The following is a 19,931-nucleotide window of genomic DNA, read 5'->3' as shown; positions in this document are numbered from 1 at the left end:
TAGCAGATTACAGAGGGATATAGATAAGCTGCAGAGCTGGGCCGAGAGGTGGCAAATGGAGTTTAATGTAGAGAAGTGTGAGGTGATTCACTTTGGAAGGAATAACAGGAATGCGGAATATTTGGCTAATGGTAAAGTTCTTGAAAGTGTGGATGAGCAGAGGGATCTAGGTGTCCATGTACATAGATCCCTGAAAGTTGCCACCCAGGTTGATAGGGTTTTGAAGAAGGCCTATGGAGTGTTGGCCTTTATTGGTAGAGGGATTGAGTTCCGGAGTCGGGAGGTCATGTTGCAGCTGTACAGAACTCTGGTACGGCCGCATTTGGAGTATTGCGTACAGTTCTGGTCACCGCATTATAGGAAGGACGTGGAGGCTTTGTAGCGGGTGCAGAGGAGATTTACCAGGATGTTGCCTGGTATGGAGGGAAAATCTTATGAGGAAAGGCTGATGGACTTGAGGTTGTTTTCGTTGGAGAGAAGAAGGTTGAGAGGAGACTTAATAGAGGCATACAAAATGATCAGGGGGTTGGATAGGGTGGACAGTGAGAGCCTTCTCCCGCGGATGGATATGGCTGGCACGAGGGGACATAACTTTAAACTGAGGGGTAATAGATATAGGACAGAGGTCAGAGGTAGGTTCTTTACGCAAAGAGTAGTGAGGCCGTGGAATGCCCTACCTGCTACAGTGGTGAACTCGCCAACATTGAGGGCATTTAAAAGTTTATTGGATAAACATATGGATGATAATGGCATAGTGTAGGTTGGATGGCTTTTGTTTCGGTGCAACATCGTGGGCCGAAGGGCCTGTACTGCGCTGTATTGTTCTATGTTCTATGTCTTCTTTGCTTCACTACTCTGTCTATTATTACGAAGTAAAGGGGAACAAAATCTCATTGACAGTGTACTGAATATCATAATTGCCCCACGCAGACCCAGTCCCTCAGACACTGTGCCCTGGGCCGACACACTTCTGATACGAATGTAACCAGCGTCGACGTGATTCGTGATTTTGGAACCTGCCGATCCCATCTCTCTTCATACTGTGTCGTGATCGTGAACAAGACAGTTTAATTCAATGTGTTTTCTGGGAAAAGCAAAAATACACATCTCCTCATTTGCACAAAAGTCTGATGTATAATGTTGCTTGCTGACTATATAAGTAGTGGCCCTGTTTAGGCAACAGGTTAATTGAAATCGTTTTTACTTTATATGGAGCCAAACATAATTTCCGATCTAATTTTTGCCAAATTTCATGCCACTGGAACTGATCGTGTGAATATTGCTGCCATTAGCCCACCTGCAGATGTCAGGGTCTGAAGTGAACAACAGCCTCAATATTTACAGCTCAATACACGTGGAAGTGTTTGGGTGATCCTGCATCCAGTCTTCCAAAATTAACATGGGACGATCTTCCTTTCCACATGGTATTGAGTTGCCGCGATTTTACTGATTTCACAGACAAATCGAGCATCTACAGTAAATGGAGTGATTTCAGAGGCGCAGAAACCCTCAGTTGGCCAAGCATGGCACACCGAATCGGAGTTCCTCGTTAGTATAGTGGTTAGTATCCCCGCCTGTCACGTGGGAGACCGGGGTTCAATTCCCCGACGGGGAGAGTTTGTACCTTACCAGAACAAAATTGAAAATGGTTTTTTAGAATTGGTACATCGGCTGTCGAATCCGCCAAGGCACACCGCCCCAGAGATGCAATCAAAAGTGCGGAATTGAGACCGCTCATCAAAACCGCCTGCACCAATATTTCTGTGCAATGCATGGGTCAGCGAAGCGGACACATTACCTTCTTCATTTTCCAGATTTGCCCCTGTAAAAGAAAAACGCTGCCTTCAACATGCGCCATTTGTCGCACACGATATGCACTCGCAAAAATGATACAATTCAAAGAGATTTCTCCAATGGTCAACTCAACCAACTCGTGAATAATAAGACAATCAAGCAGGAACGGACAGTGACTCGCAGCTCATGGTTAGGAACAGATTCGCCGATACAGATGACCTGCACCCCGCGATATTAAACAACGGCCTTCGAACCGCGATGAAAATGCAAAAACTGGACACAAAATGTATAAATTTGATGAACCGGATCATCTCCCAACACGCATCAGCCTCATTCCAAGAAATGTCTTGTAAAGTGACGCATAGTGGACCCTTCTGAACCTTGGTTCCTGAATTTGTCTTTCATGTCTTCTTTGCTTCACTACTCTGTCTATTATTACGAAGTAAAGGGGAACGAAATCTCATTGACAGTGTACTGAATATCATAATTGCCCCACGCAGACCCAGTCCCTCAGACACTGTGCCCTGGGCCGACACACTTCTGACACGAATGTAACCAGCGTCGACGTGATTCGTGATTTTGGAACCTGCCGATCCCATCTCTCTTCATACTGTATCGTGATGGTGAACAAGACAGTTTAATTCAATGTGTTTTCTGGGAAAAGCAAAAATACACATCTCCTCATTTGCACAAAAGTCTGATGTATAATGTTGCTTGCTGACTATATAAGTAGTGGCCCTGTTTAGGCAACTGGTTAATTGAAATCGTTTTTACTTTACATGGAGCCAAACATAATTTCCGATCTAATTTTTGCGGAATCTCATGCCACTGGAACTGATCGCGTGAATATTGCTGCCATTAGCCCGCCTGCAGATGTCAGGGTCTGAAGTGAAGAACCGCCTCAATATGTACAGCTCAATACACGCGGAAGAGTTTGGGTGATCCTGCATCCAGTCTTCCAAAATTAACATGGGACGATCTTCCTTTCCACATGGTATTGAGCTGACGCGATTTTACTGATTTCACAGACAAATCGAGCATCTTCAGGAAATGGAGTGATTTCAGAGGCGCAGAAACCCTGAGTTGGCCAAGCGGGGCTCACAAGCTCAAAGTTCCTCGTTAGTATAGTGGTTAGTATCCCCACCTGTCACGTGGGAGACCGGGGTTCAATTCCCCGAGGAGGAGAGTTTGTTCTTTGCAAAAAATAAATTGGTCATTTTTTTTTAGAATTGGTACATCGGCTGTCGAATCCGCCAAGGCACACCGCCCCAGAGATGCAATCAACAGTGCGGAATTGAGACCGCTCATCAAAACCGCCCGCACCAATATTTCAGTGCAATGCGTGGGTCAGCGAAACAGACACATTACCTTCTTCATTTCCCATATTTGCCCCGTAAAAGAAAAACGCTGCCTTCAACATGCGCCATTTGTCGCACACGATATTCACTCGCAAAAACGATACAATTCAAAGAGATTTCTCCAACGGTCAACTCAACCAACTCATGAATAATAAGACAATCAAGCAGGATCGGACAGTGACTCGCAGCTCCTGGTTAGGAACAGATTCGCCGATACAGATGACCTGCACCCCGCGATATTAAACAACGGCCTTCGAACCGCGATGAAAATGCAAAAACTGGACACAAAATGTATAAATTTGACGAACCGGATCATCTCTCAACACGCATCAGCCTCATTCCAAGAAATGTCTTGTAAAGTGGCGCATAGTGGACCCTTCTGAACCGTGGTTCCTGAATTTGTCTTTCATGTCTTCTTTGCTTCACTACTCTGTCTATTATTACGAAGTAAAGGGGAACGAAATCTCATTGACAGTGTACTGAATATCATAATTGCCCCACGCAGACCCAGTCCCTCAGACACTGTGTTCTGGGCCGACACACTTCTGACACGAATGTAACCACCGTCGACGTGATTCGTGATTTTGGAGCCTGCCGATCCCATCTCTCTTCATACTGTGTCGTGATGGTGAACAAGACAGTTTAATTCAATGTGTTTTCTGGGAAAAGCAAAAATACACATCTCCTGATTTGCACAAAAGTCTGATGTATAATGTTGATTGCTGACTATAAAAGTAGTGGCCCTGTTTAGGCAACTGGTTAATTGAAATTGTTTTTACTTTACATGGAGCCAAACATTCTTTCCGATATAATTTTTGCGGTATCTCATGCTACCGGAACTGGTCGCGTGAATATTGCTGCCATTAGCCCGCCTGCAGATGTCAGGGTCTGAAGTGAACAACCGCCTCAATATTTACAGCTCAATACACGCGGAAGTGTTTGGGTGATCCTGCATCCAGTCTTCCAAAATTAACATGGGACGATCTTCCTTTCCACATGGTATTGCGTTGCCACGATTTTACTGATTTCACAGACAAATCGAGCATATTCAGTAAATGGAGTGATTTCAGAGGCGCAGAAACCCTCTCTGTTAATCTCTGTGCCCACTCCGCTGCCAACACTCCCACCCACCCACTGCCCATTATATTGACACTGAAGTCCTGTCCCGGTTCAGACACAGAGAATGTTTCATCAGTAATTTCCAGACACTTCTTCCTTCTCTCTGACAGCAAATTTACTGGGAATTGCGATTCTGAGTCGGGGCAAGTGTGGCCTCGCTACCTGCACCTCTCGCTACCTGGTGGCCATGGCGGCGGCAGATCTGATGTTTATGATCACACGTCCCATACTGAACAAGATCAATTGCTATTATTTCCTCTGGAATTTCCTGGACATTACTTATGTGTGCCGTGTTAACGGTGTTCTGATGCCTGCAGCCGCGGACTGTTCTGTCTGGTTCACCCTCACATTCTCCTTTGATCGATTTGTGGCCATTCGCTGCCAGAAACTGAAAAGACACTATTGCACCGGGAAAACAGCGGCTGTGGTCCTGTCAACGAGCGGCCTCTTGCTCTGTATAAAAAACATCCCACGGTACTTTACAAATGAACCTTTACAGATAATCGACAATGTGCCGTGGTTCTGTCTGACAAAGAGCAGCTATTACACTGATACCGGATGGGTTGTATATAACTGGTTTGATCAGATTTTAACCCCATTGATCCCATTCTTTTTAAACCTGTTGATCAACACTCTGACAGTCAGACACATTTTAATCACAAGTCGAAGCCGGAAGGCACTGAGGGCTCAGAGTCAGGGAGACAATCGTAAAGACCCAGAGATGGAGAGCAGAAGGAAGTCAATGATTTTACTCTTCAGCATCTCCGGTGCTTTCATTCTCCTCTGGACTGTGTTTGTTATTAAATTTTTCTATATTGATTTGAGAGGATTATATTACCTCACCATTCCACAATATAATTTACAAGAAGTCGGATTTATGATGCGGGATTTAAATTGCTGCACAAACACATTTATTTATGTGGTGACTCAGTCCAGGTTCAGGGAGCAGATCAAGATCGCGGTGAAATATCCGGTTACAACAATTATCAAATTAACCAATAAATAAAACTGACCTACAGCCCCTCAGCCAATCAGGATCTCCAGCCGCTGCCGGACAGCCTTTCTGCCAATCAGGAGGTCCAACCACAGAATGATGCCCCCTGAGCCAATCGGCAAGTTCAGAACACTGACTAACCGAAATCCCAAACAATCAGAGACTCCGCTTGGATATGGTGATGTCCGCAGTTGACAAGCTTTAATCACCCCCAATTGAACAAAACGGCAACACTTTCTAATGCTGCTGTTTCCTCTTCTTTCGTCTTAATTTCCAACCCAAAGAAAAATGGTTCTGAGATATTCTGATCAATTCAGCAAACTGGAGGGAAGTTCCACATTCTGTTTAGTAAGTGGTGATAAACATGCTGCTGTATTTCGAGAGGAAATTATTAGTTTTACTCTCATCTTGTTTTCTTATCTAGATTTAGTCTGACTACAATTGGGAATATCTGGAGCTCTTCCCTAGAAATTGTGCGGCATGCGAACACTGTCATCAGATTGCCCCTGTCCTTCCCTCTTCACCGTTTACACTTCATGAAATGCGCTGCCTCACATCTGAAATTGTGTTTGTGGATTTCGTTTGCACCTCAGCCAATGCATTTGCATTATTGCTACTCCTGTTATTAAAGTATAATCAGTAGTGCTATTAGTGGTATTGTTATAAGGAGACGGAGCACTCAAACAACGTACCCACCTTTTCAAGCACGTCATACGAAAGTGCTGATCAATGTTCATCTTCAATGCTTGCCATTGTTATCCCCCGAGAATCATATTTATAATGTTTTGGGCTTTATTAGGCTTGATCGACATATATTGGCTTGAACGCTGTTTGCTTTTTTTCTATATTATGCTCTGAAAATGCTTTTCTCCATTCATTCATCTAAGCTCTTTTGTTCCAAATAAACATGTGGTCTCCATTTTCTTCATACCAATCTGCTCCATTTCCTTCAATATATATTGAGTGGCATTGAGGGAGTAAGTTGGATGGTGATGATAACACATCTGGTCTATACAAATATACTTCCGATAAACAGCTGTATTCAATCACAATACCACTCAATTGCTGAGCTCCCATGGTCCTCTGGCATAGAAAATTTTGATTATTCAACAATCTTTTGAGTAAATATCGTCACCTTTCTACTAAATGGGTTGCTGCTTTTTGCTTTTGCTATTGTCCCACCGGTTCCAAACTCACAAACAATGGTTAACATTTTACCTGCAGCTAAGCTGTCTACCCTTATAAGTATTTTATATTTCTCAATCTTATCACCTTACTGCTCAAAATAAGAGGGAGCGGGAGAGAGAGAGTGAGAGAGAGTGTGTGTGTCAGAAATAAACTGTGCAAAATACCGGCCTAGCTTCTTCCATCTATCTTGATAGGACACTCGAAAAATTCCTGGAACAAATCTGATGAAACTTCATTAAGAGAGAGCGAGAGATGGAGTGTGTCTGCGTCAGAAAGAGTCGATGACTGTATGTGTGTATGAGAGGGAGAAAGATTGAAAGATAGAGGGAGTCAGAAAGTGTTTGTGTGTGTGGGCGAGAGAGAGAGGGAGCTAGGGGTGATCGGGTGTGTCAGAAAGAGTCTCTGTGTGCGTATGAGTGCGTGTGCGCGAGAAAGAGTGATTGAATATTTCAGAAAGCGTCTGTGTGTGAGTGTGTTTGTGTGAGAGGGAGAGAGAGGGGGGAAGAGAGCGAGAGAGTGGTGTCAGAAAGAGTCTGTGCCTGTGTGTGAGAGGGATTAAGAGAGAGTGAGTGTGTGTCAGAAAGAGTTTGTGTGTGTGGGTTTGCGCTGGAGAGAGACGATGTGTGCCAGAAAGAGTCTGTGTCTGTGTCTGTGAGAGAGAGAGTAAGAGAGACGGAGAGCATTGTGTCAGAAATTGTGTGTCTGCGAGAGGGAGAGCATGTGTGTCAGAAATAGAGTGTGTGTGTGTGCGAGGGGGCGAGCATGTGCGTCAGGAATAGTCTGTGTGTGCAGGAGAGAGAGATGTGCATCAGACATAGTCTGTGTCTGTGTGCGAGAGAGAGAGAGATGTCCGTCAGAAATCGTCTGTGTTTATGTGCAAGAGAGAGAGATGTGCGTCAAAAGTGGTCTGTTTGTGTGTGCGTCCAAGTGTGTGCGCGGGCGAGAGAGATGTGCGTCAGAAATAGTCTGTGTGTGCGAGAGAGTGAATTTGTGAGTCAAAAGTAGTCTGTGTGTGTGCAAGTGTGTGTGCGGGAGAGAGAGATGTGCGTCAGAAATAGTCTGTGCGTTTGCGAGATAGGGAGAGATTGTGCATCAGAAATAGTCTGTGTGTGCGAGTGTGTGTGCGAGAGAGTGAATTTGTGAGTCAAAAGTAGTCTGTGTGTGAGCAAGTGTGTGTGCGGGAGAGCGAGATGTGCATCAGAAATAGTCTGCGTGCGTATGCAAGAGGGAGAGCATGTGCGTCAGAAATAGTCTGTGTGTGCGTGCGAGAGAGATGTGTGCGTCAAAGGTAGTCTCTCTGTGTGTTTCTGTGCGAGAGAATGAACCTGTGACTCAAAGTTAGTCTGTGTGTCTGAGCGCAAGTGTGTGTGCGAGAGAGAGTTGTGCGTCAGAAATAGTCTGTGTGTGTGCAAGAGCGAGATGTGCGTCAGAAATAGTCTATCTGTGTGTGCGCAAGAGAGTGAACCTGCACGTCAAAAGTAGTCTGTGCATGCGTGTGTGTGCATGAAAGAGTGAACATGCACGTCCAAAGTAGTATATGCATGTGTGTGTGCGAGTGTGTGCGAGAGAATGAACGTGTGCGTCAAAAGTAGTCTGTGCGTGCGAGCGTCAAAAGTAGTCTGTGTGTGCCAGAGAGTGCGTGTGCGTGTCAAAAGTAGCCTGTGTGTGCGCATGCATTAAAAGTAGTCTGTGTGTGTGAGCGAGTGTGTGCGTGCGTCAAAACTAGTCTGTGTATGCGAGCGAGTGTGTGCGCACGTCTAAAGTAGTCTGTGTGTCATCAGCACTCCTATGCTCCTCAGCAAGATGCACAACGAGCCCATTGGCGACACTGGGCGAAGTGATGAGGAAGTGGACACTCGGAAAAGGACAGGAATTGAGACACTTCCAAATAAAACACCTCCTCCGCAAAGAGACTGTAGGGTACCCCGGACCCCCAGAAAACACACTACTGGAGGACCTGAGAGGCACCAGCAGCGAGACGGGGTGGATGTTTATGTCAAAATATTCGGATAGCTACTGGATGGAGCTAGAACCCCACTGGACGAGACCAGACAAAAATGGGAGTAGGCCGAACTGGGGAGAGATAGAGATAGTGATGGAGACAGAGGCAGAGGCAGAGAGAGATAGAGAGGTAGAATGTGCCAGAAAGAGTGTCTGGAGGAGAGAGAGAGTGAGAGTGTTTGTGTCAGAAAAACGTTTTTGAGAGTCTGTGACAGTGTGTATGTGAGAGAGAGATTGAAAGAGATATAGCGAGGTAGAGAGAGAGATAAGGACAGCGAGAGAGAGCCAGAAAGAGTTTGTGTGTGTGCGTCTGAGAGAGAGAGAGCGTGTGACAGAACGGTCCTTGTCTGTCTGTGTGTGTGTGTGTGTGAAAGAGAGACACAGAGAGATAGGCAAACTCAGAAGCAATTTGTGTCTGTGTTTCAGAGGCAGAGAGCTAGAGGGAGTGCGATTGTATCAGAGAATATGTGCATATGTGTGAGAGGGAGACAGAAAAAGAGAATGTGTTTTGGAAATAGTTTATGCTAAGCGCGTGCCTGAGGGAGAGATCGTTTGTCTCTGAAAAAGTCTGTGACTATGTATGTGTGGCAGCTAAACGTTCCAGGATTTAGATGTTTCAGGCGGGATAGAGGGGGGTGTAAAAGGGGAGGCGGAGTTGTGCTACTGGTTAGGGAGAATATCACAGCTGTACTGCGGGAGGACACCTCAGAGGGCAGTGAGGCTATATGGGTAGAGATCAGGAATAAGAAGGGTGCAGTTACAATGTTGGGGGGGTTCCTACAGGCGTTCCAACAGCCAGCGGGAGATAGAGGAGCAGATAGGTAGACAGATTTTGGAAAAGAGTAAAAACAACAGGGGTGTGGTGATGGGAGACTTCAACTTCACCAATATTGACTGGGACTCACTTAGTGCCAGGGGCCTAGACGGGGCGGAGTTTGTAAGGAGCATCCAGGAAGACTTCTTAAAACAATATGTAGACAGTCCAACTCGGGAAGGGACGGTACTGGACCTGGTATTGGGGAATGAGCCCGGCCAGGTGGTAGATGTTTCAGTAGGGGAGCATTTCGGTAACAGTGACCACAATTCAGTAAGTTTTAAAGTACTGGTGGACAAGGATAAGAGTGGTCCTAGGATGAATGTGCTAAATAGGAGGAAGGCTAATTATAACAATATTAGGCGGGAACTGAAGAACCTAGATTGGGGGCAGATGTTTGAGGGCAAATCAACATCTGACATGTGGGAGGCTTTCAAGTGTCAGTTGAAAGGAATTCAGGACCGGCATGTTCCTGTGAGGATGAAGGATATATACTGCAATTTTCGGGAATCTTGGTTAACGAGAGATATTGTAGGCCTCGTCAAAAAGAAAAAGGAGGCATTTGTCAGGGCTAAAAGGCTGGGAACAGATGAAGCCTGTGTGGAATATAAGGAAAGTAGGAAGGAACTTAAGCAAGGAGTCAGGAGGGCTAGAAGGGGTCATGATACGTCATTGGAAAATAGGGTGAAGGAAAATCCCAAGGCTTTTTACACGTACATAAATAGCAAGAGGGTAGCAAAAGGGGAAGGAAAGCTCATTGACAGTGTACTGAATATCATAATTGCCCCACGCAGACCCAGTCCCGCAGACACTGTGCCCTGGGCCGACACACTTCTGACACGAATGTAACCAGCGTCGACGTGATTCGTGATTTTGGAACCTGCCGATCCCACCTCTCTTCATACTGTGTCCTGATGGTGAACAAGACAGTTTAATTCAATGTGTTTTCTGGGAAAAGCAAAAATACGCATCTCCTGATTTGCACAAAAGTCTGATGTATAATGTTGCTTGCTGACTATATAAGTAGTGGCCCTGTTTAGGCAACGGGTTAATTGAAATCGTTTTTACTTTACATGGAGCCAAATATAATTTCCGATCTAATTTCTGCGGAATCTCATGCCACTGGAACTGATCGCGTGAATATTGCTGCCATGAGCCCGCCTGCAGATTTCAGGGTCTGAAGTGAACAACCGCCTCAATATTTACAGCTTAATACACGCGGAAGAGTTTGGGTGATCCTGCATCCAGTCTTCCAAAGTTAACACGGGACGATCTTCATTTCCACATGGTATTGAGTTGCCGCGGTTGTACTGATTTCACAGACAAATCGAGCATCTTCAGTAAATGGAGTGATTTCAGAGGCACAGAAACCCTCAGTTGGCCAAGCGGGGCTCACAAAATAGCATTTACTCGTTAGTATAGTGGTTAGTATCCCTGCCTGTCACGTGGGAGACTGGGGTTCAATTCCCCGACGGGGAGAGTTTTACCTTACAAGAAAAAAATTGAGAATGATTTTTTAGAATTGGTACATCGGCTGTCGAATCCGCCAAGGCACACCGCCCCAGAGATGCAATGAACAGTGCGGAATTGAGACCGCTCATCAAAACCGCCCGCACCAATATTTCTGTGCAATGCGTGGGTCAGCGAAACGGACACATACCTTCTTCATTTCCCATATTTGCCCCTGTAAAAGAAAAACGCTGCCTTCAACATGCGCCATTTGTCGCACACGATATGCACTCGCAAAAACGATACAATTCAAAGAGATTTCGCCAACGGTCAACTCAACCAACTCGTGAATAATAAGACAATCAAGCAGGATCGGACAGTGACTCGCAGCTACTGGTTAGGAACAGATTCGCCGATACAGATGACCTGCGCCCCGCGATATTAAACAACGGCCTTCGAAGCGCGATGAAAATGCAAAAACTGGACACAAAATGTATAAATTTGATGAACCGGATCATCTCTCAACACGCATCAGCCTCATTCCAAGAAATGTCTTGTAAAGTGACGCATAGTGGATCCTTCTTCACCGTGGTTCCTGAATTTGTCTTTCATGTCTTCTTTGCTTCACTACTCTGTCTATTGTTACGAAGTAAAGGGGAACGAAATCTCATTGACAGTGTACTGAATATCATAATTGCCCCACGCAGACCCAGTCCCGCAGACACTGCGCCCTGGGCCGACACACTTCTGACACGAATGTAACCACCGTCGACGTGATTCGTGATTTTGGAGCCTGCGGACCCCATCTCTCTTCATACTGTGTCGTGATGGTGAACAAGACAGTTTAATTCAATGTGTTTTCTGGGAAAAGCAAAAATACGCATCTCCTGATTTGCACTAAAGTCTAATGTTGCTTGCTGACTATATAAGTAGGGGCCCTGTTTAGGCAAGTGGTTAATTGAAATCGTTTTTCCTTTACATGGAGCCAAACATAATTTCCGATATAATTTTTGCGGAATCTCATGCCACTGGAACTGATCGCATGAATAATCGCATGAATCACATCTCCTGATTTGCACAAAAGTCTGATGTATGATGTTGCTTGCTGACTGTCTAAGTAGTGGCCCTGTTTAGGCAACTGGTTAATTGAAATGGTTTTTACTTTACATGGAGCCAAACATAATTTGCGATATAATTTTTGCGGAATCTCATGGCACTGGAACTGATCGCGTGAATATTGCTGCCATTAGCCCGCCTGAAGATGTCAGGGTCTGAAGTGAACAACCGCCTCAATATTTACAGCTCAATACACGCGGAAGTGTTTGGGTGATCCTGCGTCCAGTCTTCCAAAATTAACACGGGACGATCTTCCTTTCCACATGGTATTGAGTTGCCGCGATTTTACTGATTTCACAGACAAATCGAGCATCTTCAGTAAATGGAGTGATTTCAGAGGCGCAGAAACCCTCAGTTGGCCAAGCGTGTCTGGCCAAACCGAAGTTCCTCGTTAGTATAGTGGTTAGTATCCCCGCCTGTCACGCGGGAGACCGGGGTTCAATTCCACGACGTGGAGAGTTTGTACCTTACCAGAAAAAAATGGGGAATGATTTTTTAGAATAGGTACATCGGCTGTCGAATCCGCCAAGGCACACCGCCCCAGAGATGCAATCAACAGTGCGGAATTGAGACCGCTCATCAAAACCGCCCGCACCAATATTTCTGTGCAATGCGTGGGTCAGCGAAACGGACACATTACCTTCTTCATTTCCCATATTTGCCCCGTAAAAGAAAAACGCTGCCTTCAACATGCGCCATTTGTCGCACACGATATGCACTCGCAAAAACGATACAATTCAAAGAGATTTCTCCAACGGTCAACTCAACCAACTCGTGAATAATAAGACAATGAAGCAGGATCGGACAGTGACTCGCAGCTACTGGTTAGGAACAGATTCGCCGATACAGATGACCTGCACCCCGCGATATTAAACAACGGCCTTCGAACCGCGATGAAAATGCAAAAACTGGACACAAAATGTATAAATTTGATGAACCGGATCATCTCTCAACACGCATCAGCCTCATTCCAAGAAATGTCTTGTAAAGTGACGCATAGTGGACCCTTCTGAACCGTGGTTCCTGAATTTGTCTTTCATGTCTTCTTTGCTTCACTACTCTGTCTATTATTACGAAGTAAAGGGGAACAAAATCTCATTGACAGTGTACTGAATATCATAATTGCCCCACGCAGACCCAGTCCCTCAGACACTGTGCCCTGGGCCGACACACTTCTGACACGAATGTAACCACCGTCGACGTGATTCGTGATTTTGGAACCTGCCGATCCCATCTCTCTTCATACTGTGTCGTGATGGTGAACAAGACAGTTGAATTCAATGTGTTTTCTGGGAAAAGCAAAAATACACATCTCCTGATTTGTACAAAAGTCTGATGTATAATGTTGCTTGCTGACTATATAAGTAGCGGCCCTGTTTAGGCAACTGGTTAATTGAAATTGTTTTTACTTTACATGGAGCCAAACATAATTTCCGATATAATTTTTGCGGAATCTCATGCCACTGGAACTGATCGCGTGAATATTGCTGCCATTAGCCCGCCTGCAGATGTCAGGGTCTGAAGTGAAGAACCGCCTCAATATTTACAGCTCAATACACGCGGAAGTGTTTGGGTGATCCTGCATCCAGTCTTCCAAAATTAACATGGGACGATCTTCCTTTCTACATGGTATTGAGTTGCCGCGATTTTACTGATTTCACAGACAAATCGAGCATCTTCAGTAAATGGAGTGATTTCAGAGGCGCAGAAACCCTCAGTTGGCCAAGCGTGTCTCGCCAAACAGAAGTGCCTCGTTAGTATAGTGGTTAGTATCCCCGCCTGTCACGCCAGAGACCGGGGTTCAATTCCCCGACGGGGAGAGTTTGTACCTTACCAGAAAAAAGTTGTGAATGATTTTTTAGAATTGGTACATCGGCTGTCGAATCCGCCAAGGCACACCGCCCCAGAGATGCAATCAACAGTGCGGAATTGAGACCGCTCATCAAAACCGCCCGCACCAATATTTCTGTGCAATGCGTGGGTCAGCGAAACGGACACATTACCTTCTTCATTTCCCATATTTGCCCCGTAAAAGAAAAACGCTGCCTTCAACATGCGCCATTTGTCGCACACGATATGCACTCGCAAAAACGATACAATTCAAAGAGATTTCTCCAACGGTCAACTCAACCAACTCAGGCAGGATCAGACAGTGACTCGCAGCTACTGGTTAGGAACAGATTCGCCGATACAGATGACCTGCACCCCGCGATATTAAACAACGGCCTTCGAACCGCGATGAAAATGCAAAAACTGGACACAAAATGTATAAATTTGATGAACCGGATCATCTCTCAACACGCATCACCTCATTCCAAGAAATGTCTTGTAAAGTGACGCATAGTGGACCCTTCTGAACCGTGGTTCCTGAATTTGTCTTTCATGTCTTCTTTGCTTCAATATTCTGTCTATTATTACGAAGTAAAGGGGAACGAAATCTCATTGACAGTGTACTGAATATCATAATTGCCCCACGCAGACCCAGTCCCTCAAACACTGTGCCCTGGGCCGACACACTTCTGATACGAATGTAACCATCGTCAACGTGATTCGTGATTTTGGAACCTGCCGATCCCATCACTCTTCATACTGTGTCTTGATGGTGAACAAGACAGTTTAATTCAATGTGTTTTCTGGGAAAAGCAAAAATACACATCTCCTGATTTGCACTAAAGTCAGATGTATAATGTTGCTTGCTGACTATATAAGTAGTGGCCCTCTTTAGGCAACTGGTTAATTGAAATCGTTTTTACTTTACATGGAGCCAAACATAAATTCCGATATAATTTTTGCGGAATCTCATGCCACTGGAACTGATCGCGTGAATATTGCTGCCATTAGCACGCCTGCAGATGTCAGGGTCTGAAGTGAACAACCGCCTCAATATTTACAGCTCAATACACGCGGAAGAGTTTGGGTGATCCTGCATCCAGTCTTCCAAAATTAACATGGGACGATCTTCCTTTCCACATGGTATTGCGTTGCCGCGATTTTACTGATTTCACAGACAAATCGAGCATCTTCAGTAAATGGAGTGATTTCAGATGCGCAGAAACCCTCAGTTGGCCAAGCGTGTCTCGCCAAACCAAAGTTCCTCATTAGTATAGTGGTTAGTATCCCTGCCTGTCATGCGGGAGACCGGGGTTCAATTCCCCGATGGGCAGAGTTTATACCTTACCAGAATAAAATTGGGAATGACTTTTTAGAATTGGTACATCGGCTGTCGAATCCGCCAAGGCACACCACCCCAGAGATGCAATCAACAGTGCGGAATTGAGACCGCTCATCAAAACCGCCCACACCAATATTTCTGTGCAATGCGTGGGTCAGCGAAACGGACACATTACCTTCTTCATTTCCCACATTTGCCCCTGTAAAAGAAAAACGCTGCCTTCAACATGCGCCATTTGTCGCACACGATATGTACTCGCAAAAACGATACAATTCAAAGCGATTTCTCCAACGGTCAACTCAACCAACTCAGGCAGGATCGGACAGTGACTCGCAGCTACTGGTTAGGAACAGATTCGCCGATACAGATGACCTGCACCCCGCGATATTAAACAACGGCCTTCGAACCGCGATGAAAATGCAAAAACTGGACACAAAATGTATAAATTTGATGAACCGGATCATCTCTCAACACGCATCAGCCTCATTCCAAGAAATGTCTTGTAAAGTGACGCATAGTGGACCCTTCTGAACCGTGGTTCCTGAATTTGTCTTTCATGTCTTCTTTGCTTCACTACTCTGTCTATTATTACGAAGTAAAGGGGAACGAAATCTCATTGACAGTGTACTGAATATCATAATTGCCCCACGCAGACCCAGTCCCGCAGACACTGCGCCCTGGGCCGACACACTTCTGACACGAATGTAACCACCGTCGACGTGATTCGTGATTTTGGAACCTGCCGGTCCCATCTCTCTTCATACTGTGTCGTGATGGTGAACAAGACAGTTTAATTCAATGTGTTTTCTGGGAAAAGCAAAAATACGCATCTCCTGATTTGCACTAAAGTCTAATGTTGCTTGCTGACTATATAAGTAGTGGCCCTGTTTAGGCAACTGGTTAATTGAAATTGTTTTTACTTTACATGGAGCCAAACATAATTTCCGATATAATTTTTGCGGAATCTCATGCCACTGGAACTGATCGCATGAATATTGCTGCCATTAGCCCGCCTGCAGATGTCAGGGTCTGAAGTGAACAACCGCCTCAATATTTACAGCTCAATACACGCGGAAGTGTTTGGGTGATCCTGCATCCAGTCTTCCAAAATTAACATGGGACGATCTTCCTTTCCACATGGTATTGAGTTGCCGCGATTTTACTGATTTCACAGACAAATCGAGCATCTTCAGTAAATGGAGTGATTTCAGAGGCGCAGAAACCCTCAGTTGGCCAAGCGTGTCTCGCCAAACAGAAGTTCCTCGTTAGTATAGTGGTTAGTATCCCCACCTGTCACGCGGGCGACCGGGGTTCAATTCCCCGACAGGGAGAGTTTGTACCTTACCAGAAAAAAATTGGTAGTGATTTTTTAGAATTGGTACATCGGCTGTCGAATCCACCAAGGCACAGCGCCCCAGAGATGCAATCAACAGTGCGGAATTGAGACCGCTCATCAAAACCGCCTACACCAATATTTCTGTGCAATGCGTGGGTCAGCGAAACGGACACATTACCTTCTTCATTTCCCACATTTGCACCTGTAAAAGAAAAACGCTGCCTTCAACATGCGCCATTTGTCGCACACGATATGCACTCGCAAAAACGATGCAATTCAAAGAGATTTCTCCAACGGTCAACTCAACCAACTCGTGAATAATAAGACAATCAAGCAGGATCGGACAGTGACTCGCAGCTACTGGTTAGGAACAGATTCGCCGATACAGATGACCTGCACCCCGCGATATTAAACAATGGCCTTCGAACCGCAATGAAAATGCAAAAACTGGACATAAAATGTATAAATTTGATGAACCGGATCATCTCTCAACACGCATCAGCCTCATTCCAAGAAATGTCTTGTAAAGTGACGCATAGTGGACCCTTCTGAACCGTGGTTCCTGAATTTGTCTTTCATGTCTTCTTTGCTTCACTACTCTGTCTATTATTACGAAGAAAAGGGGAACGAAATCTCATTGACAGTGTACTGAATATCATAATTGCCCCACGCAGACCCAGTCCCTCAGACACTGTGCGCTGGGCCGACACACTTCTGACACGAATGTAACCATCGTCGACGTGATTCGTGATTTTGGAACCTGCCGATCCCATCTCTCTTCATACTGTGTCGTGATGGTGAACAAGACAGTTTAACTCAAAGTGTTTTCTGGGAAAAGCAAAAATACACATCTCCTGATTTGCACAAAAGTCTGATGTATGATGTTGCTTGCTGACTGTCTAAGTAGTGGCCCTTTTTAGGCAACTGGTTAATTGAAATTGTTTTTACTTTACATGGAGCCAAACATAATTTGCGATCTAATTTTTGCGGAATCTCATGCTACTGGAACTGATCGCGTGAATATTGCTGCCATTAGCCCGCCTGCAGATGTCAGGGTCTGAAGTGAACAACCGCCTCAATATTTACAGCTCAATACACGCGGAAGTGTTTGGGTGATCCTGCGTCCAGTCTTCCAAAATTAACACGGGACGATCTTCCTTTCCACATGGTATTGAGTTGCCGCGATTTTACTGATTTCACAGACAAATCGAGCATCTTCAGTAAATGGAGTGATTTCAGAGGCGCAGAAACCCTCAGTTGGCCAAGCGTGTCTGGCCAAACCGAAGTTCCTCGTTAGTATAGTGGTTAGTATCCCCGCCTGTCACGCGGGAGACCGGGGTTCAATTCCACGACGTGGAGAGTTTGTACCTTACCAGGAAAAAATGGGGAATGATTTTTTAGAATAGGTACATCGGCTGTCGAATCCGCCAAGGCACACCGCCCCAAAGATGCAATCAACAGTGCGGAATTGAGACCGCTCATCAAAACCGCCCGCACCAATATTTCTGTGCAATGCGTGGGTCAGCGAAACGGACACATTACCTTCTTCATTTCCCATATTTGCCCCGTAAAAGAAAAACGCTGCCTTCAACATGCGCCATTTGTCGCACACGATATGCACTCGCAAAAACGATACAATTCAAAGAGATTTCTCCAACGGTCAACTCAACCAACTCGTGAATAATAAGACAATGAAGCAGGATCGGACAGTGACTCTCAGCTACTGGTTAGGAACAGATTCGCCGATACAGATGACCTGCACCCCGCGATATTAAACAACGGTCTTCGAACCGCGATGAAAATGCAAAAACTGGGCACAAAATGTATAAATTTGATGAACCGGATCATCTCTCAACACGCATCAGCCTCATTCCAAGAAATGTCTTGTAAAGTGACGCATAGTGGACCCTTCTGAACCGTGGTTCCTGAATTTGTCTTTCATGTCTTCTTTGCTTCACTACTCTGTCTATTATTACGAAGTAAAGGGGAACAAAATCTCATTGACAGTGTACTGAATATCATAATTGCCCCACGCAGACCCAGTCCCTCAGACACTGTGCCCTGGGCCGACACACTTCTGACACGAATGTAACCACCGTCGACGTGATTCGTGATTTTGGAACCTGCCGATCCCATCTCTCTTCATACTGTGTCGTGATGGTGAACAAGACAGTTGAATTCAATGTGTTTTCTGGGAAAAGCAAAAATACACATCTCCTGATTTGTACAAAAGTCTGATGTATAATGTTGCTTGCTGACTATATAAGTAGCGGCCCTGTTTAGGCAACAGGTTAATTGAAATTGTTTTTACTTTACATGGAGCCAAACATAATTTCCGATATAATTTTTGAGGAATCTCATGCCACTGGAACTGATCGCGTGAATATTGCTGCCATTAGCCCGCCTGCAGATGTCAGGGTCTGAAGTGAAGAACCGCCTCAATATTTACAGCTCAATACACGCGGAAGTGTTTGGGTGATCCTGCATCCAGTCTTCCAAAATTAACATGGGACGATCTTCCTTTCTACATGGTATTGAGTTGCCGCGATTTTACTGATTTCACAGACAAATCGAGCATCTTCAGTAAATGGAGTGATTTCAGAGGCGCAGAAACCCTCAGTTGGCCAAGCGTGTCTCGCCAAACCGAAGTGCCTTGTTAGTATAGTGGTTAGTATCCCCGCCTGTCACGCCAGAGACCGGGGTTCAATTCCCCGACGGGGAGAGTTTGTACCTTACCAGAAAAAAGTTGTGAATGATTTTTTAGAATTGGTACATCGGCTGTCGAATCCGCCAAGGCACACCGCCCCAGAGATGCAATCAACAGTGCGGAATTGAGACCGCTCATCAAAACCGCCCGCACCAATATTTCTGTGCAATGCGTGGGTCAGCGAAACGGACACATTACCTTCTTCATTTCCCATATTTGCCCCGTAAAAGAAAAACGCTGCCTTCAACATGCGCCATTTGTCGCACACGATATGCACTCGCAAAAACGATACAATTCAAAGAGATTTCTCCAACGGTCAACTCAACCAACTCAGGCAGGATCGGACAGTGACTCGCAGCTACTGGTTAGGAACAGATTCGCCGATACAGATGACCTGCACCCCGCGATATTAAACAACGGCCTTCGAACCGCGATGAAAATGCAAAAACTGGACACAAAATGTAGAAATTTGATGAACCGGATCATCTCTCAACACGCATCACCTCATTCCAAGAAATGTCTTGTAAACTGACGCATAGTGGACCCTTCTGAACCGTGGTTCCTGAATTTGTCTTTCATGTCTTCTTTGCTTCAATATTCTGTCTATTATTACGAAGTAAAGGGGAACGAAATCTCATTGACAGTGTACTGAATATCATAATTGCCCCAAGGCAGACCCAGTCCCTCAGACACTGTGCCCTGGGCCGACACACGTCTGACACGAATGTAACCACCGTCGACGTGATTCGTGATTTTGGAACCTGCCGATCCCACCTCTCTTCATACTGTGTCCTGATGGTGAACAAGACAGTTTAATTCAATGTGTTTTCTGGGAAAAGCAAAAATACACATCTCCTCATTTGCACAAAAGTCTGATGTATAA

At 45.3% G+C, this 19,931-nt stretch overlaps 1 non-coding gene across 1 annotated transcript; it reads left to right on the top strand.

Moving 5' to 3' along the window:
* Positions 1-1,543: 1,543 nt before the first annotated feature.
* trnad-guc (transfer RNA aspartic acid (anticodon GUC)) lies at positions 1,544-1,615 on the top strand. The gene has a single exon. It is a non-coding gene; the product is annotated as a tRNA-Asp (tRNA).
* Positions 1,616-19,931: the final 18,316 nt, after the last annotated feature.

Source organism: Scyliorhinus torazame, chromosome 25, assembly GCF_047496885.1.
Source record: "Scyliorhinus torazame isolate Kashiwa2021f chromosome 25, sScyTor2.1, whole genome shotgun sequence".
Taxonomy (NCBI): Eukaryota; Metazoa; Chordata; class Chondrichthyes; order Carcharhiniformes; family Scyliorhinidae; genus Scyliorhinus; species Scyliorhinus torazame.
The sequence above is the reverse complement of the archived record's forward strand: the minus strand, read 5'-3'. Positions and strand labels throughout refer to the sequence as shown.